This window comes from Tenrec ecaudatus, chromosome 10, assembly GCF_050624435.1.
Source record: "Tenrec ecaudatus isolate mTenEca1 chromosome 10, mTenEca1.hap1, whole genome shotgun sequence".
NCBI classification, from domain to species: domain Eukaryota; kingdom Metazoa; phylum Chordata; class Mammalia; order Afrosoricida; family Tenrecidae; genus Tenrec; species Tenrec ecaudatus.
The window spans coordinates 88,888,163-88,911,885 of record NC_134539.1 but is presented as its reverse complement, the minus strand read 5'-3'; the positions used below and the strand labels follow the sequence as shown (position 1 = coordinate 88,911,885).

At 46.9% G+C, this 23,723-nt stretch overlaps 1 non-coding gene across 1 annotated transcript; it reads right to left on the bottom strand.

Annotated features, from left to right (window-relative positions):
- Positions 1–15,532: 15,532 nt before the first annotated feature.
- Positions 15,533–15,654, bottom strand: LOC142460603 (small nucleolar RNA SNORA54). Its single transcript, XR_012786779.1, has one exon. It is a non-coding gene; the product is annotated as a small nucleolar RNA SNORA54 (small nucleolar RNA).
- Positions 15,655–23,723: the final 8,069 nt, after the last annotated feature.

The window sequence follows — 23,723 nt, the reverse complement described above, 5'->3', positions numbered from 1 at the left end:
GAATTGTTGAATGCAAACTGATGAGCTGTTCTGTGAACCTTCACCTAATTCACAATACAGGTGTTTTGTTTTTAAATGGCAAAACCACTTTGGAGACTTTAACAGTTGCTTACAAAGTTAAACATGGCAACCGTAAAACCCAAACCAAACTCACTGTCAATGAGTCAATACTGACTCATAGTGACTCATAGTGACCCCTCATGGCTTTCCAAGAGTGTAACTGTTTACAGGAGGGGAAAGCCCAGTCTTTCTCCCTTGGAGCTGTTGGTGGTTTCAAACTGCCGACCATGTGGATCACAACCCAACACATAGCCACTACACCACCAGCAGTTTCCTCCAAAGTATTTACCCAACACAAATGAAAGCAAACGTCGACTTGGGTAAGAACTTGGTTTGCTCATGGAATTCTTGAGCAATCAGGCCACACATGAATAAATGAGCATGTGCTACAAGGCCACTCCTTGGAAACAAACCTCTGGAAGGGAGGGGCATAATGGAACCAATCAGACATATTTATTATTCATGCAAATGTATTGCTGCCTCAATTATGAATAGGCAATGAAGTCCCAAGAAGAACCTGTCCCAACTGTCAGCAGTGCTGAACAGGAGACATCCACCTCGGATAAGGACTGTTATGGATGAAATGGTGTCCCCTAAAGATATATGTATTGTAAATCCTAACCCTGTGGAAATGGAGCCTATTGTCATCCTAGGAAATAGGTTGTAATCCTATTTGGAAATGGCTTCCAAAACTGTAACTCTTTACAAAAGTGAAAAGTCTGGTCTTACTCCCAAGGAGCAGCTAGTGGTTTCAAACTGCTAACCCTGAGGTTAGCAGTCCAACAGGTAACCCACTATGCCAGTGGTTCTCAACCTTCCTAATGCTGCGACCCTTTAATACGGTCCTCATGTTGTGGTGACCCCCAACCACAAAATTATTTTCGTTGCTACTTCTTAACTATAATTTTGCTACTGTTATGAATCGGGAGACCCCTGTGAAAGGGTCATTGAATTCCCAAGGGGGTCGCGACCCACAGGCTGAGAACCGCTGCACTATGCCATCATGACTCCTGAGATATAAATGAGAAGTTAAAGGAAATAGATAGTGACAGAGAGTTGCCGAGTCACATGCAGATCTCCCAGGAGCTGACGCTAAATAGATGAGGACTTTACTCAGAGAGACCGCCTTTCCACAGAGCCCGCACTCTGAATTCATCCTTACGCTTTGAGAAAGTTTGGTCAAGCATTTGTGGATTTCTGTAATGGCAGCTCTAGGCAACTAGACATGGACCAAGGGTCAGAGCATTGGCAAGAGCCTATGCTTCACTGGGTCTCCCTGGGAGGCTGCCTGGAGACAGTGGAGTTGAATTGAATCTTGCTAAGGTCCAGAACTGAGTGGGAAGAGGACCTTGGATTCTTCACTTCCCAGCATTTCCAGGTGTGACCAAGCAGCTCTGGACCTCCTTGTCATGGGGATGTGCCCCCTGGGTCCCAGAAATCGCCCTCAGCCCTTCTACAGATGGCGCCTGACTTTGCCCACCCCAAACACCCGATCCTGTGCAGAGTCGACCTACTCTCAGATTTTTCTCTTCAACCTGCCCCCAGGGGCAGAAATCTCCAAGAGAGACCCGCAGAGTGGTCAAGTGTGCACAACTTCCCCACCCTCCCTCTCTCCTCGGGAAATGTTGGAATGGGTGGTAGACCAGATTCTGCCTTGCCCAGGAGACTCCATTTGGCTCAGAATGGTTGCCTGCGTGGCTGACAGACACAGGGTGGGCAATGTTTACGAGCTTCTGGAAAGGTACCCGAGTGGTACAAACTGGTTTGCATGTGACTGCTACTCTCAGAGTGGGTGGCACAATGACTACGACAGGCAGGAAAGCATCTGGGCCGTTCTACTCAGTCTCAGGGGTCACCAGAAGTTGGAATGGAATCTAGCAAGAGCACGGTAGCTGGAATGCTGCCTGGAATGTCCTTCCCTTTTTATTGAAGTCATGTCCCCACTAAGACCCAGTTTTGTGAAGCTCCCTCATGTCACACGGGCCCATGTTGTGCAACTTTCTTTTCTTTTCTGGTACTTAAAAGCATCAAACCTGTGGCAGGTAAGACGTGCCTGAGAACCCAACTCAAAATTGGTCACAGTACCGTACCTCACATCATGTACAAAAACAAACTCCAGATGGGTTACAGACCTCAATATAAACCCTAGCACTACAATAATCACAATTGAAAAAATAGAGCCAAACACAAGAGCCCTAAGACAACACATAAACACACTGCCAAAGATCATGAAAAGCACCCATCCTCCAGAAGACAAAACAGAGCGCTGGGGTTTTCTCAAATGTAACGTTTATGTGCATCAGAAGGGTTCATCAGAAGAGTAAAGAGAACCCACAGATTGGAAAAAGATCTAAATGGCAATGATAAATCAGATAAAGGGCTATTCTTTTAACTCTATTAAAAACTGCAACAACTTAATAAGAGGAACGCAAATAATCAAAAGTGGGCACAAGACATGAATAGACAATTTACTGAAGATGACATCGGGGTGACCATACGGGGGGGGGGGGGGAAATGCTCTCAATCATTAGCTATAATAAAAATGCAAATTAAAATAACGATGAGGTACAACCTCACACTGAAACTTTTAGCAACATTAAAAAAAAAAACCACAAAGTAACATGCTGGAGAGGACGTGGAGAGATTGGAATGCCCATACTTGCTGGTGGGATTTCAAAATTTTACAGCCACTATGAGAAACAGTATGGCATTTCCTTAAACAAATAGAGATATGCTATGACCCCTTAACCTCTCTACTCAGTATGCATGACAAAGAAATAAAGAACAAAACATGAACTGATAGATACACACCCATGTTTATCGCAGCAGTTTCTAGAATAGCACAAAACACCATCAGTAGAAGAATGAATGAACGAACGAACTCTGGTAGCCCCGTCAGTGCTGGCACCGGGCCCATTTGCATTATCAGCACCAACCAGAAAGCCTGTGTGCGATTCATCGTGTCTACAAACTTCATAGCTGTCCCAAAGACATAAATCCCCTGGAATTTCCTTTGTCTCTGTGCCCTTGCTGCTCTTTCCTCGTGCCCTGTGGGCTCTCTGACACGCAGGGTTGGCTCTCCCCAGGCCACCCAGCAGCTGGAGACCCCTTAACCCATTCCTTGCCAAACCCAGCTGTAATTTGTTAGTGGATCTGTAGTGAAACCTATTTCTCTCGTCTTTCCTGTAACTGCTGTTTGTGTGGCCTCTATCTTTTGATTCCGTTAATTCTCTGGCTTTAGAGAAGGGCCAACTCTAATCTGTCTGTGGGTATCCTAAATTCCTTTCACCTCATCTCCTTTGATCTCCTGTTCCCTACAGACCTCACCTCTGGCAACAAATCCATTCATTCAAAGCCTCTGCTCTGTTTCGAATCTCTTTCAGACCTTACAAAAGGAGCCTGGGGAGCCAGGATTCTGAATGGAGGGAGGCCTTCACATTTGTGGGTTGGAGAGAGTCCCAGTCACATCCTCCTAATTACAAATCATCCCCACAATATCCTCGCATAACAGTGTTACCTTAATGTCACTTCTTACAAGCACAGGGCTGGTTGCTATGTGGCTGGCAGCCTTATCTATAGAAGCAGACTTGTTGCTATTGTTCTCCCTGCTCAGGGGACAGCCACCTCCCTTCTACCTGCCCCCAGCACTGGTGTTAGGTTACTCCCCCAATGAGCTCAGGGACAGGTAGGTTAGGACACTGCCCACCTTGTTATGCATGTGATTGTGTACAGCTAGGGGGTCTTGCATGGCCTCAGACGATATACTTGTAAGTTGGTGAAATGATACATTGGTTCTCTCTCTCTCTCTCTCCCCCTCCCCCCATGGAGGAGGTGAGCACACTGTATTCTCTGTCTGTGTCTTTTACATCTTCTTCATTGCACAGTCGTTGGGAGGCTGGTTTACGCTCACCTACGATCACTGTCCTGATGTGACAGAGTATGCAAATACGTGCACTTTGTTCTTTGTATGTGCCCCACTCCACAAGTAAAGGGGGAATCAGTTCCTCTTTTCTTTAAGAGAGAAGGGGGAGTCTTGAGAACCCTGCAGTTTCCATACTCAGCAGACCTAAACACTGGCTTGATTGCCTATCAAAGGAGCGAAAGTGCACCTGACACTGATTTCACTGCTTTGTGGCACACTGAGACACACTCGCACCAGCCACTGCACTGCCACCTGCTGGACTGCGGAATGACCGGCCTCCTTCCCCGCCCATCTCGGAAAGTCCCACTAGTGATTGATTTTAAAATGTACTCTTATGTTCTCAAGATCAGAACATTGGCCAGCATGTTATAATTAATGCTATACCCTGTAATGCTCACTAATTCTAAAAAATAACAACATTCATTTTGCTTTCTGCTTCTGTCCACGCTTGCTTAAGTCCTAGACAAATGATAAAGGAGTTTGGGCTCTAAAGATGGACTGAAATGTCCACTCAAGACTGCAGTCGAAGAAGTGCTTTTAGATTCTAGCAGTCCCGTTAAAACTGAATAAAGACCGAATAAGGGCTGGAAGGTGAAAGACTTAGAGTGGAGGACATGAGTGGGCAGTGCAATAACAACCCTTGGCCTGCTGTCCAAAGAGAGAGGACACAGGCCTGGGCCGGGGCCTTTAAGTCTTCTAAGGAGATTTCCTGGAAGCCCCCCAGTGGACTTACAGCTCATGAGTCAGCGTTTTATCCCATGACAAAGAACAGCTGGAGAGACTGGGAAGTACTCTTGTTAAGTTCATTATCACCAGCAGGCAGAACTAAGCAGTGACTCTTAAACTTGAGCAGGCATCCTGATCCCCTGGAGGGTGGATGAAAATCCAGAGTGCTGCCTCCCCCCAGAAGAATTTGTTTCAACGGACGATATTGATTCTGCAGCTCCGGGAGAGGGACATATCTGATCAGAGTACACGGGAGCAGATGAAGGGGGAGGAGGAGAGAGCGGAGCACATCCTGGCCCACCAGGCCGTGAGGATGATGACTCCAATTAAAGCAGCCAGTCGACAGAGAGGACCGCATGGCCGGCCCCACTATGAGGACGCCACTCACTGACCCATAGCCCTACAGGGGACAACACTGGAGACACAGTGTGGGAATTGCACCTGCTCTGATCCCGCCACACTGAGGCAAAACACTAAGGGGATGCAACAGAACAGCAAGGGAATGGAGTGGCAAGGTCCCCAGGGAATGCTGAAGGTGGACTTTGGGGCCAGGGCATGGTGCCCCAACAGACTGGACTGGAAAACACTCCTAAAGGCCAACAAACAATCCTTGAACTAACTACAAGCTTTTCTTTCTTGTTGTGTTTTGTTTTGGGGTTTTTTGTCATTGGTTTGTTGTTGTTTTGTTGTATATTGTTGCTTGGATTTGCTCTGTCTTGTTTTTGTGCATGTTATTATCTCCGCAGGTCTGTCTAAATAAGATAGGCTGGATGAACAATCTGGAGGAGCAAACAACAGGACCTGCAGTTCTGGGGGGACATGGGAGAGGTGGAGGTTGGGGAAAGGTAGTGGTGTTAACAAACCCAGGGCCAAGGGAACAACAAGTTATCCAAATCGGTGGTGAGGAGGGTGTGAGAGGCCTAGTAGGGCATGATCAAGGGTAATGTAAGCAAGAGGAATTGCTGAAACCCTGGTGGGGACTAAGCATGATAGTGGAACAGGAGGAAAGTCAAAGGAAATAGAGGAAAGAGCTGGGAGGCAAAGGGCATTTATAGAGGTCTAGATAAAGACATGTATATATGCAAATATATTGATATATGAGGATGGGGAAATAGATCTATGTGCATATATTTATAGGTTTAGTAAAAAGGTAGCAGAAGGACATTGGGCCTCCACTCAAGTACTCCCTCAATGCAAGAATACTTTCTTCTATTAATTTGGCATTCTATGATGCTCACCTTCCCGACATAACCGCTGAAGACAAAGTGGGTGAATAAGCAAATGTGGGGAAGAAAGCTGATGGTGCCCGGCTATCAAAAGATATAGTGTCTGGGGTCTTAAAGGCTTGAAATTGAACAAATGCTCATCTAACTCAGAAGCAACAAAGTCCACATGGAAGAAGCACACCAGCCAGTGTGATCACGAGGTGTCAAAGGGATCAGGTATCAGGCATCAAAGAACAAAAAATTTTACCATAGTGAATGAGGCGGGGAGTGTGGAGTAGAGACCCAAAGCCCATTTGTAGGGCACTGGAGATCCCCTTACAGAAGGGTCTCGGGGAGGAGATGAGCCAGTCAGGGTGCCATGTAGCAACGATGAAAAATACAACTTTCCTCTAGTTCCTAAATGCTTCCTCCCCCCAGCCCCCACTATCATGATCCCAATTCTACCTTGAAAGTCTGGCTAGACTAGAGGATGTACACTGGTACAGATAGGAACTGGAAACATAGGGAATCCAGGGCGGATTTCCCTTTAGGACAAGTGGTGTGAGTGGCAATACTGGGAGGGTAGAGGAAGAGTGGGTTGGAAAGGGGGAACCAATTACAAGGATCTCCTCCCTAGGGGGCGGACAACAGAAAAGTGGATGAAGGGAGATATCGGACGGGGCAAAATATGACAAAATAATAATTTATAAATTATAAAGGGTTCAAGAGGGAGGTGGAGCAGGAAGGGAGGGGAAAAATGAGGACCTGATGCCAGGGGCTTAAGTGGAGAGCAAATGTTTTGAGAATAATGAGGGCAATGAATGTACAAATGTGCTTTACACAATTGATGTATATATGGATTGTGATAAGAGTTGTATGAGCCCCTAATAAAATGATTTTTAAAAATCCAAAGTACTGATCTTACCCCCACTCCTGACTCCCACCAAATTTCTGATTCGGTGGGTCAGGGATGCTGTAGGGTTCTGCAAGGTCCAATACGACTACATTCCTGCTTGCTGCTCACTGATTTACACTTGCTAAGGAGCCTGGGTAAGTACTGGACCCCCAGCCGCAAGGCTATTGCTGCAAGCCGACCAGCCGCTCTTGCTCTACGAGAGAAAGATGAGGCTGTCTACACTCACAAAAATCTATTATACCAACTCAGTGGCAGTGGGTACAGTATTGGTTTAAATCACTTTAACATAACACAACACTTGTTAGAGGTCTTCAAAGTCCAAGGCTCTGACACCATGCTACATTTGTTCAGCTATAATTGTCCCTACCTCTTTCTGAGACTCGAGTTTGCCGCCTCCCAGGGCTGTGCCTCAGTAAGCCACCCCTTAAAACTCCTATCTTACTATTGAGAAGTTGCCAGTTTCCTTGTTCAATCTCTCGGCATCTTAGGGAAAATTCCAAGATAGTGCGCCAAGCCCTGAAAATTGACAAGCCAGTCAGGAGACCAAAGTTTTGACTGATAAGAGAGCAATAAATCCAAAGTGACTTTCATGTGGGGAGGTTTGATCTATTCACAAAGGGAGAATCCTGAGGGGCCTGGAGGCTTAGAGATTTAGTGTGGGCAGATCTGGCTTGTATACATCTGTGAGGTAGCTCATTTAGGGACAGGGGGTTGTCCCTCCCCTGCCTGCAAAGGCCCCCCTAGAGGAGACTGGAAAGAAATCAGGCAACCATTAGATACCTATGAAGACCCCAAATAGAGTATGCTCATATTCAAGCCCTCGAGCCAGGTGGGAGGTATACCTGGGTGGGTCAAACTAAACCCAGGCTCATGACATCACCCAGGTGGGCCTAACTCAGCCAATGGGGTCAACCCATACCATCAACCACGCCTTCCCCCAGCCAGAGGGTGCACTAGATTAAGGGCAAGGAGCAACGCTCTGAGACGCTCCGTGGCCCTGCTCCTGGTCAGAGGCCAGTAGAGGGGGAGGATGGCCCTCCCCCAAACAGATGCACATGTCACCCTGGGGCCTGCTCCGGGCCCACAGCCTTTGGGCCCACATTCTCTCAGCCTCTATGGTTCTTGCAGGGCTTCTGTCCTCCTGGGATCCCACCCCCAGTTAACCGGCTGCTGTGTAAATGCTGGGGCAGCCTGAGGACAGCAAGTGTCCAACATGGCTGTGGAAAGAGGCAGGGGGGCAGTAGTAGCCATGGATGGCCACTGCGAGTGAATGGACAGGCCACCAACCCCCAGTTCGCTGGGAAAGCAGGGGTAAGAGAAAGGGAGAGTGGCCAGTAGGGGTGGAGCCGTGACTGATGTAGGCTCTACAAACAGGGTAAGAGGGCAGAGAAGGAGGAAGGATCCCAGCTGCCACTGCCACTGCTGCCACCGCTTGCCTGCCGCTTGGTAAACTGGAACCCTGACTGGGCTGGGATTGTCTGAGCCCCTCCCTCTTGCTTAGGCACCTAGGCCAGCAAAGGAAGCCAAGTGGAGACAAGCAACCAAGGAAGCTGCCTGTCCATTCCCTTCACTTTCCGGCCCACATCCCCCTTGCTGGGGAGCAGCACCCAGTTAGTACCTGCGGCCAAGGTCAATGAAAAGGCACGCTGACAAGACCAGGTAGTGAATTCTTTGCTGCAGAAATGAAAGCAAGAATCTAACGGGTTTACAATAATAATATAATATATAGCAATAAGGGCTCCTGGGGGGTACAGTGGGGAGGGAGGGGATGAAGATGAGGTCAAGAAGAAGGATGGTGACAGCGATTGTACAATTACGCTCGAACTGATTGAACTCTGGATTGTTAGGCTAGCTACAAGCGCTGCCAATATAATGATTAATTAATAAAGAAGAAGAAGAAACGAATGGGGGCCTTCGCTGTCAGGCAGCGCCTACAAAAACCTGCAGCTCCGAGAAGCTGACCGAGGTGAGACTGAGAGCTAGAGAGAAAGGGATGTGAGCCGTGGGAAAGGAGGGAGCGAGGACTGGATAAACCCTGCAGGCCCGCAGGTCCATTGAGCAATCTGAGAACTTCATGGTTGCTACGGAGGGCAGTGAAAAATAGCACAATGTGTGGAAGAAGCTGAAGTCAGAGCAACAACTGACTGCCCTTTGGGAACTCCTACCCCTTCCCTCCTGGGGCAGTGGCCTGGCCTCTGGTGTACCCTGCTAGAGACTGGGAATGGGAGCTGAAGTCACCTGCAAGAGGACCACAAAGATGTAGAAGCCACAATACACTGGTCAAAAGTAGGTCACAATATTAGCTCTGGTTAACACAGAGGTACGTATGCACCGCTGTCTTTACCAGCCTAGAAATATCTCAAGGCCATTCCCTTCGTGAGAATACATTCTAGGGGTGGATTTTCTGAGGGAAAATGCCAACCAACTTATAGCTATCCAGGCTGCCAAACCAGGAAGCAAGAAGATGTGCTAGTGGATTGATGGACTCCAAGTTCACCAATGGCTCCTGGGATCAGCAGGCAGGATGATAGGAGGCTGATGAACCGGATGGTGGATCCACATCTTGCAGGAGTGACCATCTTTCCCACGGAGTCTGCTGAAAGAGGAGCAGGCCACACCCCTAAGGAGTCTTTCTTCCAATTGTATCAAGACTGGGCCACCTCATCAAGAGGACTGCACCCCACAACCACTGCTGGCTGCTCACAAAGTTGATTATGTTATGCTTAATCCCATGGTGGAGTTCATTACCTTGCATTCAATCACATCACAGGGAATACTGCCACACTTCTGAGAACCCTGGCCAACCAAGTTAACACGAAACCTATCACCCAGTGACAAACTGGTAGGTAGATTATCAGGCAAAGCTTCCCAGATCGGATAGGCTACCTGTGGTTTTGAGGCCCATCAATTCAGCCCCACTGGGGTGTTGAGCACCCTAAGCCACGCTGAGGAGCCTGGGTGACTCTCCAACTATGATCTGAGCACCACAATAGGCTCCGGAAGCATAACGGCCCAGCTTGTTGCAAGAGCAAATCCGCATGCTTCAGGACTTGGCACTAGGAAATGAAACCATTTATTGGCAGTTGGCATGCATTATCCCGTGGAGTGGATTGGTTCCTTCGTCCCTCTAGCAGAGGAGGAACTGGCCTGCCAAGGGTGGGAACCCACTATCATGGAAGTGGGTCTCTTTTTCTGGCATACAGCAAAACTGGTGACTTTAATCATAACCTCTCAGGTGACCAAATTGGGGTAGCAATTTCAGCTGGTGAAAATGCCTGATTCAGTTGCTGCTCTCGCCACCCAAAGTGAGGCCACTAGGGTGACCCTAATTGGTAACAGCCTACTCTACTTTCTGCCCTTCAAGGTCACTGGGCTCCCAGAATTGCCACAGTTCACCACAAAAGCAGTGGGGGTTTGGATAGGTCTCCTCAAGCACGTAGGCATGCCTTGTGATGTGGAGCCTCTGGCCGGAACTGGTTGAGTAGCCAAGGGAACTGGTTGAGTAGCCAAGGGAGATATGGAGGGGGGGGGCATGTGTAAGTCTCTGTGGGGGAGGGCACAATTTCACCTTGCCCAGGGCCCAGACTATCAAAGAAGCCAGTGTCCTGGTGAAGCACCTCAGATTCCCCTTCACGGCCACCGTGGGGATGGTTATGGTGGATTTGGTACCCAAATGGAGTGTGCTGGGGAAACCCACTTGTGTTAGGCTTCGCTAGAGAAGCAAAACTAGTGACACATACAGGAGACATTTATACCAAGGAAAGTGGCTCACACAGTGTGTTGTTGTTTGGTGCCATCGAGTCTGTTCTGACCCATAGCGGCCCTGTGCACAACAGAAGGAAACACTGCCTGGTCCTGCGCCCTCCTCGCCATTCTTCCTCTGCCTGAGCCCATTGTTGCAGCCACTGGGCAAATCCATTTCATTGAGGGCCTTCCCTTTCACCGCCCCTCTACTTCACCAAGCATGATGTCCTTCTCCAGGGACGGGTCTCTCCTGGCAACATGTCCAAAGTGTGTGAGGTGGAGCCTTGTCATCCTTGCCTCTAAGGGGCACTCTGGCCACACTTTTTCCATCACAGTTTGGTTTGTCCTTTTAGCAGCCCACGGCCCTTTCCATATTCGTCTCCAGTATCATAATTCATATGCCTTAATTCTTCTTTGGTCTTCCTTATTCAATGTCCAACTTTCACATTCATATGAGGCAACCGAAAACACCATGGCCAAGCGTACCTTAGTCCTCAAAGTAGCGTCCTTGATTTTCAGTACTCTGAAGAGGTCGTGTGGGGATTTACCCAATGCCATGCATCTTTTGATCTCTTGACTGATGCTTCAATGAGCATTGATTGTGGACCCAGGCAAGACAAGATCCTTGACAGCACTGACCTTTACTCCATCTATCATGATGTTACCTATTGGTCTAGTTGTGAGGATTTGGGTCTTTACACTGAGTTGTAATCCACACTGAAGGCTGCAATCCTTGATCTCCATCAGTAAGTGCTTCAAATCCTCCTCCCTTTCAGCAAGCAAGGTTGTGTCATCTGCATATCAAAGGTTGCTAATAAGCCTTCTTCCCATCCTGATGCTGCATCGTCTTCCCATAGTCCACCTTATCTGATGATGTGCTCAGCACACAGATTGAATACATATGGTGGGAGGAAACAATCCTGATGCCCACCTTTCCTGATTTCAAAACATTCGGTATTCCCTTGTTCTATTTACACCACTGCCTCTTGATCCAGGTACAAGTGCAACATGAGCACAGTGAGGTGTTCTGGGATTCCCATTCTTCGCACATTTGTAAGACGAGGAAAATTACATTTGGATCAAGTCTATGAGCCTGAGGGGAAGGCTCTTCCTGAATGCGTGGCTGTGGGACCAATGGACCAGGCAGCAGGAAAACCACAGGCCGGTGGATGTCAGTCGTTGAAGCCTGTGACTGACCGTCAAACCACCCCAAGGTCAGCTGGCTCAAGATCCAGAGACTATGTGATAGATACAAGATTCGGGCTTACAAGAAGTGAATCTCTCCATAAGTCTACTCAAATATCAAGCTGGCCACACTCCTGCAGAAATATCTTCTGGGTAACTGCTTGGCTCATAGCAGGTCCCATTGTGGAGTTAATTACATTATGTTAGATCACATCATAGGGTGACCTCAATTGTCAGCCCACCTAGAGTCCTCAGCCAGCCAACTGGATGCAAAACCCAACTAATACACCACCTCTATCTATTTTGAGTTGAGAAACTCTCTGGGTTCCCCTCCCTTCTTCCAAGTCCTTCCTTCCCCCTCCCCCCCACCATGCCCCAAAAGTAGGCTTGACCCCTGTGTTTTATTGCCAGCAAGTGTTAAGGCCAAACTCCACTGATGATGGCAAATGGCAGAAACATACCTTACTCCTAAGAGTACCTGGTAGGCCTGAGGCAACGGGACTTGTGGTCCTGGCTGCCATACATGTAGAGTGCTACATCTTGGGGGTTCCCCTCTACTGCTGGAATTGTAAGAAGCTCTTATAGTTTAGTGGTTATGCCTTGGGTTGTGATCTGCATGGTTGGCAGTTTGAAACCACCAGCTGCTCCATTGGGGACACAGAGGCTCGGAGACACTTGCTGGCCCTGCTGATGCCCAACCTAAGTAAGTAACTTCTTATACATAAGCAAGTAACTGTACATAAGTAAGTAACTCCTTATATATACCATTGCAGGGGCAGTGACTTGTTTAATGTGGTTTTCTAGCTAAAGTCTCTAATTCCCAGTGAACAACCTTTCTCTGTGTAAGAAGATGGGAGGAGATATTGATAGGATGCACCTGTAAGTAATTGTGAATAGGATTCCCTGGAATTTGCCGATCATCCTGACGTGTATAAAATGAGCCCTCTGAGAAGCAGGAGGGAGGATCTCACTATCAGCAGGAGTCAGGAGTAGAGCACGTCCTCAGGAGATCCTGCACAGGGAGCCCCCTGGGGCCAGAAGACAGCAGTAACATCAGAGGAGTCAGAGCAGAGCCAGGAGCCAGAGCGTGGGATACAGTGGTGGACTTCCCAACCCACAGAGCAACGGGAGCTGAGTGCTTTTATGCAGGTGACTGGCGGGTGGGGTGGGGTGTCCCTGAGTACTTAATTGGGGAAGTGTAGCTGAGTGGCCTTGGACTGAGGCTTACTGGAGTGGGGTGCCTGTATGCGCTTCATTCAGGGAAATGGGTTTGCTGACCCACGGAGCTTGAGCAGAATACCTTCAGGTTGAGGATCATAGTGCAATGGTATGCCCCTTTGGGCATTTATGAGCAGATCTTAAACGACTTTGTAACCTGTCCTGATAAACAATGATCCTGAGCATTTCTCCGGGGTATGACAAGCTATGAACTTATGGTACTTAATAAACCTTTTAATCATATGTGTTGTCCGTGAGTTCTGTTTAGCCATTGCAATGGATATTAGAACCCAGAGAAGCAAACTAGAGAGGGAGCAGAGAACAATAATTGTTACAACACAATCATCAAGGAGCTGTCAGCATCCTTGGCCTGTCTCTCAACACCTTGGGGCAAATTTTGAGATCCTCGTCTGTGTCCAAGCAGAGGCGCTGTGATCATCTGCCTTCCTAGCAAACCCCTGCGCTGTGCTGGCCTTGCTGGTCCAGGCGCCATACTTCAAGGACTGTGGACATCATCTCTGCTTCTAAGGCGAAGGGTGAGAGTGGATGTTGGGAGCGACCGGCCATTTCTGTCACAGACGGAGAGGGGACCCAGACCCACTAAAGTCTTCCTCTGGTGTCTCACTCCAGCCTTTCACTCACATCCCTGTCACACACAAACATACACTCCCGTTCTGCAAAAGCTTCTCTCCGCTGCAACACGAAGTTAGAAACGGAGTTCACGATTCAGATTGTGAAAACTCTTGGCCACGGGGCTTTGCTCACATTACCAGTTACACTGGTTTGTAGGCAGTCATCTTCCACCTGGTTCCATGGAGAAGTCTGGCAAAGGGAGGACCTCTAAGCCACAGGTTGTCCTCAGTCCTGAAAATGGGGTGACTATTAGGCTTACCACTGAATGAAATGAATGTAAGGTTACATTGTGTGTAATTAAACTTGTTATTTTTGACTTTATCGTTCGTTTTTAAATTTTTGGAACCCTAGAAAAATATTCTGAGTCTCATAAATTAAAGTCTTTCAAATATTCCTAAGCCCTGGTCTTCATACCAAAAAGCGCTTGTGGCAGGAGGGGTGTGGCTCCTACCAGGGGAAGTCTGAGGGCCAGGGCTCCAGCTATAAATCACTGGGGAACTGTTTCCTGGGAGGTAGCAGGTTGACTGTTCAACTCTGAGGCCAGAGCGGGAGCCAAGGCAGAGGCTGCATGGAAGCTGGACTGAGCTGTCACAGACAGTCTTTCCTGTGTGCAGCAGCAAGCACCATAGGCCAAGGTGGGTTGAGGTTTGTCCCAGTAGCAAGTAATTCAAGCCCAAACCACACCAATCAGTTATCACTGCACACCCTTTACAGGCCAGCAGGGAGCGCTGAGCCACCCGAGAGAGCAGCTCATCTGCTCAGTGGTCACATTGCTTTTACAGGTTTTTTTTTAAATCATTTTATTGGGGCTCATACAACTCTTTTCACAATCCATACATACATCAATTGCATAAGCACATTTGTACATTTGTTACCCTCATCATTCTCAAAACATATGTTCTCCACTTAGGCCCCTGGCATCAGTTCCTCATTTCCCCCCTCCCTCCCCACTTGCCCCTCCTCCATGAACCCTTGAGAATTTATAAATCATTATTTTGTCATATCTTGCCCTGTCTGACGTCTCCCTTCACCCACTTTTCTGTTGTCCATCCCCCAGGGAGGTTATATGTAGATCCTTGTAATGGGTTCCCCCTTTCTACCCCATCCTCTCTGCACCCTCTGGTATCACCACTCTCAGCACTGGTCCTGAAAGTATCATCAATCCTGGATTCCCTGTGTTTCCAGCTCTTATCTGTACCAGTGTACATCCTCTGGTCTAGCCAGATTTGTAGGGTAGAATTGGGATCATGATAGTTGCTGGGGGGCAGGGGAGCGGGGAAGAAGCATTTAGGAACTAGAGGAAAATTGTATGTTTCATCATTGCTACACTGCACCCTGACTGGCTCATCTCTAACCCACGACCCTTCCATAAGGGGATGTCCAATTGCCTACAGATGGGCTTTGGGTCTCCACTCCGCACTCCCCTTCATTCACAATGATACAATTTTTGGTTCTTTGATGTCTGAGGTAGTTAGTTTATTATGCCAACCTGGCCAATAAACACATGTGGGGTTGATTGAAGGGCAGAGGGATAAATGGCTTGGTGAGCCTCGCCTTTCTAGTTCTCAGGTCTGTTGCTTTGTGAAGGTTAGACCAGGGTGTAGCTGCCTTAGCCAGTTCCCTGCTTCATCTTGCAAGGCTCACTTCCTGGAAGACATTCCTAAGGAGAAGCCACATGGACCTACCCAGATGCAGCCCTGGGTGCTGGAGCAGCCGTGTGGAGACCCCTGCTACCGCTGAGGTGCTTACACATTCACTGACTCAGCTTTCCTCCTGCAGTTGGCATCACTGCGTCTGTTTTGTGAGATGGAGGAGGACTTTGTGGGTTGGTGTTGGGCATATGGGTTAATGCGTTAATGTTGGACTTGGTGGCTTGGGCAGCACTGGGTTGGGATGTTTTCCTTTTTTTTTCTTTTTTTCCCCCCTTGTCTCCCAAATATAAAATCAGACAGACACGTTGTCAGTCATATTATTCTGGGAATTTCTGTAGCACTGGAATGGAACCCATCAGCAGTAAATCTGGTAACAGGTTACAAACAGCGCATGGGATGTTTTCTTGATGCACACTTAACCTTTATATAAAACTCTCTTATACATGTGATTCTGTGGATTTGTTTATTTAAAGTACCCAGACTAATACAATGCCTGATACCTGATCCCTTTGACACCTCATGATCTCACAAGCTGGTGGGCTTCTTCCATGTGAGTTTTGTTGCTTCCAAGCAAGATGGGCACTTGTTTACCTTCGAGTCTTTAAGACCTTAGATGCTATATCTTTTGATAGCCGGGATTCATCAGCTTTCTTCCCCACATTTGCTTATGCACCTGCTTTGTCTTCAGCAATTGTGTTGGGAAGGTGAGCATTACAGAATGCCAGTTTAATAGAAGAAAGTATTCTTGCATTGAGGGAGTACTTGAGTGCAGGCCCAATGTCCATCTGCTACCTTAATACTAAACCTATAAATATATGCACATAAATCTATTTCCCCATTCTCATATATAAATATATTTACATATGTACATACCTTTTTTTAGACCTCAACAAAGACCCCAGGGAATACCAAAAATGGACTTTGGGGCCAGGGCTTGGTACCCCATCAGACTCGACCAGAAAACACTCCTAATGGCCAACAAACAGTCCTTGACCTCACTACAAGCTTTTCTTTTTTGTTTTTGTTGTGTTTTTTGTTTTGGTTTGGTTTGGTTTTGTCATTGGCTTGTTGTTGTTTTGTTTTCTTTTGTTGCTTGGTTTTGCTCTGTCTTGTTTTGTGCATGTTATTATCTCCTCAGGTCTGTCTAAATAAGGTAGGCTGGATCAACAATCTGGAGGAGAAAACAACCGGACCGACAGTTCTGGGGGGACATGGGAGAGGGGAAGGTGGGGGAAAAGGAAGTCGTATTAACAAACCCAGGGACAAGGGAACAACAAGTGATCCAAATTAGTGATGAGGAGGGTGTAGGAGGCCTGGTGGGGCATGACCAAGGGTAATTACTGAAACCCAAATGAAGGCTGAGCATGATAGTGGGACAAGAGGAAAGTAAAAGGAAATAGAGGAAAGAGCTTTTTTAGTTTTACTTTGGTTTTATTTTCTCCTTTCTTTCTTTCTAGAGTGACTTTATGTGGGGATTCAGAGGGTGTGAATCTTTATGGGAGCAGACAGCCTCATCTTTCTCCCTGTCATACGTAAAGGCAATGGCAACACCCCCCCCCACTGAATTAAAGTGAGGTACATAAATTTGGGTGAGGTTAGGAAAAAGACAGTTTTAGCACTATCAGACCCCTCTTCTCACTTTCCTGATCAGTGTCCTGCAGCATAGACAAGTCCTGTTTTGGCTATCTAAGTTTCTTTTTGAACACACAAATTAATTGGTTTTCCCAGTTTCCTTACAATTAAGGTGGGGATCTGTGACTGTGTTCTGAACAAGTCAATGTGAAGCCATTTAATCCATACAAGCCTCCAAAGCACAACCACCTACCCCACCCCCTGTATCCTTATCGAAGAAACTTGAAAATGGGTATTATAGAATTTTAAATGTTTCTGGCATGCAGGAATGGCAGTTGGGTTACTTTGCTGCTATTATTGTTGTAATTGTTAATGTCCATTTTGTTCAACACTCGACAACTACGTGCATCATAGAATAAAATGTTGCCTGGTCCTGTGCCACCTTCATGATCACGGGTATGTCCCAGTAAGCTGTGGCTAGAGGTGTTCAGTTTTCTCACTCCATGGGCCAGGAAGCCCTCTGAGCTTTCTCCGGATGGTACCCTGAAGGTCTTCCTGGTTCCCATCGTCTGCCACTGCTTCTTGTGGTCTCTTAAGATCTCAGCAAGGTGCTACAGCTCTCTCACTCTTGAGTTAAAGAGGTTCTCAGCACAAGAATTCCAGATCCAAAGGATACGCTCTACTCCTGGCTATTTTTTTCTTGATGCCCTTGGAATACCACTTCCCACTTCTGGAATGACACGCTGTAAACCTAGCAGGAATGCAAAATGGAACGATTCTCTCATTAAGGTCCTGCATACCTTCTTTGCATGGCCCTACCCCCACAAAGGTGTCATTCACCTTATTTATATTATTAGTAAACTATTCAATACCGTTGATGGGCCAGAAGCACATTATTTGCATAGCCCGACTGTGGTAGTCAGATAACCTGTTGTCAATTTGAGAGGATTAACAGCGAAGGGGTGGAGTTTAGCTTGTCAATCAGGTTGCAGCTTGATGACCTCATTTGGAAACACTAAGGAGATGACTAGCTCGCTGGAGGCAGGAGGCAGAATCACACCCTGGGAGACATTGCAGCTGACAAGACACATGGAGCTATGCTAGTGCCCTGAGCTGGAGGAGCCACGTGGTGACCCCACCAGCGCTGAGATGCTTACAACACCACTGGATCCACAAGTCCGTCCCTCTGTCTCTTCCTCTCTCTAGCTCTCCCTTTCTGCCTTTTGCTAGTCTCTCTCCACTCTGTCTTCCAGTCTCCCCTCACACGTCCGCCTTGACTCTCATTCCATTCTAAACACCTGGGCAGGTAGTTAACTCTAATGAAACCTGTTCACTAAACCCACACTCTGGGTCCACTTTCTTTTTATTCCCATTCTAACAATAAGTTATTGAAGTCATTTTTCACCAGAAGAATGACTGTTCTACTCCTAATAATTGTTTTTCAAAGAAAGAAAAGTATAGCTCTTCAGTTAAGAGTGCTAAGCCCCCTCCCCGCAAAAAGTGCTAAAACTAAAAGTGTTTAATGTTGATGGTTGAAAATAACATTATAAGCATTTTTAATCATTTGATTGGATATTTTGCAGGCTCATACAACTCTCATCACAATCCATACATACATCCATGGTGTCAAGCACATTTGTACATTTGTTGCCATCATCATTCTCAAAACACATAATAAGCATATTTAATGTCACTGAATTACTATGTGGAGATTGTTGAAATGAGAACTTTTTTGTTAACTTTTTTGAACTTTTTTGTGTGCTATACACTTACCACAAAATTTAAAAATACCTTTTAAAATTTGCTGGAGTGGAATAACAGCATATTTGAGAAGGTAAAATAAAGAACCAGTGCACTGGCAGATAGATCACAGATCATCCAGTCTGAGGAGTGAATGAACACAGATGAACAGAGCGTCTGGAACAAGAGGGATACAGAAAAAGCACAAACAGTGTAATACATAAGGGAGCCAAAGAGAGAAACGAGTTTAATGAATATTAAGGGGAAAATGGCCAAACAACTTCCTATAGGTGATGAAAGCATTCATCAATAGAGCCAAGAAGCTCAATAAACGCTGCATGGAAGAAAGCCAAAGAGCTTTAAAATTCTAGACACACGATCAAATGTTCAAAAGACAAAGACACAGGTAGAAAAAGATGGTTTGGAAACTGATTGTGGTAACCATTTTGCAATTCTATTTGACATGATTGAAATATGTAATGATGTAATATATGTATTAAATCCCAACTAATAAAAAAAAGAAACCAAAGAAAAAATCTACATATAACTTTGTATTCCCCCAAAACTTATGAATAACATAAGTCAATTGACAACAACAACAACAAAATGGCAAAGACAAAGGAATCTTGAAAGTAGGAAGATGGGGGCAGCGGGGATGGGTAGGGGTGGTGATGGGGAGCTGATATCAAGGAGTTCAGGAAGGAAGAGAATGGTTTGAAACTGTGGTAGTAATTGTACCATATTGCTTGATGTGATTGAACTATGGAATGATATGATATGATATCTGTATTAGCTCCCAATAAAATGGTTTTGGGAAAAAATAATAGGAAGAGAAAAATGACTCCCTATATACAAGGAATCCTCAGAGCATCTTCAGAATCTTCCAGACTCACAGCAAAAACATGGAGGCCAGTGGGCCGTGAGATGTCAACCAAGAGTTCTACATCCTACAAAAAATGAAGGAGCGAGATTCTGGAAAGATAGTGAGATAAGGAGATCCTTATTCTGACACTCCTTCACAAACAAAAATAACAAGGAAGCAGTGCTTGGCTTTGAAGGACTCTGAACAGGGAGCAGAGGAAAGCAGAAGGGAATTGCAGACAAGGAAAACCAGCGAATCAACACGTTGTATGTGATCAGCACATTGCTTCTCTGCCCTTGCCAGCAGGCTAGTGGCTGCTGTGAGTGGGGCAAGTGACGTCAGTAGAAGAACCTGTTTCCCTAAACACTACATCCCTTCTCTGCACACAGATAGGACCTCAAGCCTTTGCTCCAAAATTAACAAGGCAAACCTTCAAGGGAAGTCACTTGGATCATGCCGACAACTCCCCCAACTAAACCCTGTCAGCTGCAAGCCTACAGAGAATTAGTGCAGAAGGCCCCTGCGATGGAATTGTTAGGTAGCCAGAGGGGGATTGTTCCTCTCCATGCCCAGGGACCCCTTACAGGAAGTTGGAAACTGCTCAAGGCTAGAGGGGATGCTCCAAATTCAAGCCCTGAGCCAGAAGGGGCAGTACACCTAGGTGGGCGGTATACCTGGATGGGCCCCATCTAGGCCAGGTGGGCTTAATTCAGCCAATGGAGTCGACCAGCACCGTCGACCACATCTCCCAAAAGGGGACCTGAAAAGCCAGAAACTTTCAGATCACCGCTCTCTCTCCCAGTGGAAGAGGCTCCTACACAGTTCAGCGAGGCTGGGCTGAGGTATCCCCTTTTCCAGCTGCTCCTCAGCCAGTTTTCTCTGGTCTCAGGTTTTCCCTTGTGGGGGTGAAGTGCCCCGAGGGTGCCTGTGTAAAACCTGAAACTCCTTCTACCAATTATCAAAACTCACTTGGATCACAAACCAGGCTTCCCGTGACAGAGGTATTTCTGACCCGAGAAACCTAACATAATCTATTCCATGGCCAGCACATCTCCTATCTCCCGTCTCTGGAGACAACAGGACAGACATCCTTGGGGGTTGAATGGATTTGTCTGACCCCCCTTGCAGTTGTCACCGAGGACTGCTGGCTGATGCCGCTATGTACTAGGAAGGGGCATCGTGAGGGGACGCTCCACCCACAGCCAACATACTAGAGGGTGAATTCCGATAGCAAGAAGGTGAATCTCCCTGGGAGCCCACTTGGATCATGACAACCCTTCCCTCAGTCCAACTGTTGGTTGCTGGACAATTGAGATTCTCTGTAGTAAAGCCAGGAGACCGGGCACCTCAGTGGAGACTGCTCCCCGAGCCCACAGAGCCACTGGGATCTGAAACCATTGAGACAAATCTCATGAAGGTCTTTCTGGGGAGTGCTGATCCTTCTTCCTCATCTTCCTCCCTCCCCCTCCTCCTCCTCCTCCGGAAACAAAGGAAAGTCAGTCCGTGCTTCTTCTGAATGGCACTTCTGGTATTGATCGCACCCCCAGGGGAGGGAAGGAGCCTCCGGCACAAATGGAGGGCAGCATCAGGCCCCCAAAGGGGCCAGCTGGCTGTAGTTCGAAAACACAGTTACAATGAAAGAAAGATGGAAAGGGACATTGGGTAAGGAAGCCCAGAGAAGAATGGATGCATTGAATGGTGGTGCTGGGGAAGAATATTGAAAGAACCGTGGACTGCTGAAAGGACAAACTGATCTGTCTCGGAGGAAGTACGGTCAGAGTGCTCCTTCGAGGCAAGGACGGAGAGACTTCATCTTACAGACTTTGGACATGTTGCAGGAGGGGCAGTGTGGAGAGGAGGCCCTCAAGGAGATGGATTGACACAATGGTGTATCCACGGCTCACGCATAAGAATGACCGTGAGGTTGGCGCAGGACTGGGCAGGGTTTTGTTCTGTGGTGCCAAGGTCAGTATGGGTCAGGAAAGACTGAACAAAAATCGTTAACAAGGAGGCATATGGGGAAGTGAATTGCCAATGGGCTCAACACAGCACTCCCATTTTGCATTCTTGCAAGCAAGGTCCTGATTGAGGCAGAAAGGACATAAGCAGCTCTACCCACCCAGGTCAACACCTGCCTCCACACTGGTTTCCTGAGGCCACAGCTGTGTGATTCTCACTGCCCCACACAACCTCCCAGTGGCCAGAGGTGCAGCACCACCTGGACCAAATTGGTCAAGTCCCTTACACTGACAGGACCCTGACACCTTTTATCCTTTTTTGTTCTTGCTTCTTTTTACTTCATTCCTTCCCTGGTCCTTGACTAATATTTTTCCTCCATGACTTTTTTTTTACCGTATTCTTTGTTTGTCTGGTGCCCCCTCCCTTTAATTTTTCTGATGGCATCCAGCAAGTCCCCTGACCCCACTCGCTCCTCAGTCGTCTGCCCCAACTCCTGTGCCCCACCATGAGCAGGGTACACACCACCAAACAAGCGCCGCATTATTGCCCCAGCCACGTTCGGCAGCTAGCACGTGTGCCGATACTGTGTCACTTTTTATTTCTTTCTTTAAAGCATTTTTATTTTATTTCTTTTTTTTTCTCTCATCTTAATTCTCCCCTTGTTTGGTTCTCTTTTTTCCCTCTCTTCCTCATCACCACCCCCCCCCCCACTTTATTCCTGTGGTGCAGGCACCCAGCAGCACCCAGCAGCACCCACCTCACCCCTCTGCACTCAGGAAGGCGCACACCTGTGGAGTGACCACCACCTGTTCCCTGCAGCCATATTTGGCAGCTACAACCTTTGTTAAGTACTCTCTCATGTTTTACTTTTCTTTCTTTCTTCACAGTTGTCTTCCTCACTCTTGTTTCTTCTTTTTTTTTCTTTGCTTACCCCGTTTTTCAATCCTGCATGGTGGGTGCTCAGTGGGCAACATTGTCCACTCCCACTCCTTGTACCGTTCCCTGCTGTCCACAGAGTAGCGAGGCATTCACACCGCAGCACGTTGGTAGCTGGTGCGCATGCCACTATTGTGCCATTCTTCCCCCCACCCCTTTTCCTTCGCTCTTTTTTTCTTCCTTCCTCCCATTTAAAAAAATCCCGCAGAGCAAGTGCCCCACCCTCTGCGATTAGCATAGACCATGCCACCACCTGCAGTTAGTGCAGAAGGAGCTCCATCCACACCCCCCTGCGGCTGTTGGAAGGCTAGCTAACACTTACACCAGTACTTTGCCATTTTTTTCTCTTTCCCCTTTTTGCTTTAATCTTATTTTTCCCTCTGCCTACCTCGCTTATTTGTCTTATTTTTCTCTTCCCTTTCTCTTTCTTTTCTCAAGAAGTCAGACCTCAGAGATCCTATGGAGACATACCCACTACAGCTGCTACCCCCTCCCACAACTGGGTGAGTGCCATTTGCCACTCTAATGCCACAGGAATGGTGGCAAACATTGGTTAACACTCACCCAACCTCACTGAGCTGTGCCACATCATTAACAATTAGAGAATCAGGCTCACATTCCCAACCACGGCCAATTTCACGCAAAGACAGGTGTGTGCTGCCAAACAAGTGGGCAGAATAGTACACTTGCCCATTAAAACCTGATAGATGAAAATAACACAAAACAGGATGAAGCATATCAGTGTCTCAGAGATGACAGCTGTAAATCACATACAAGAAGGAAAGAAAACTAGAACAGCTGACACAAGCAAGTGACAAAAACAAAGGACCAGAAAAAAATCTATGAGGTGAAGAAATGTTATTGAACTACCAGATAAATAATCCAAAAGACTAATCTGAACTCAGTTAACAGATTAAGAAAGAAATAAAGAAAAAAGCAAAAATGACGCCAAGGAAGTCATAAACAACCTAGGAAAACAGAACTAAAACTCTAGAGGAATTCAGGAAAGCAAGACAAGAAAAATTGACCTTACAATTCTACCTTACAAATCTGGCTAGAACAGAGCATGTACACAGGTATAGATAAGAGCTGGAAACACAGGGAATCCAGGACAGATAAGCCCTCAGGACCAATAGTGAGAGTAATGATACCAGTAGAGTAAGGGAAGGTGGGGGAAGAAATGAGGAACTGATCACAATGATCACAATGATATAACCCCCTTCCAGGAAAACGGATAACAGAAAAATGGATGAAGTAAGACAGCAGTTGGTGCAAGACATCATATATATATATATATATATATATATTATCAAGAGTTCATGAGGGAGGTGGGAGGGGGAATGAGCACAAGTAGAAAGCAAATGTTTTGAAAATGATGTCAACAGATGTACAA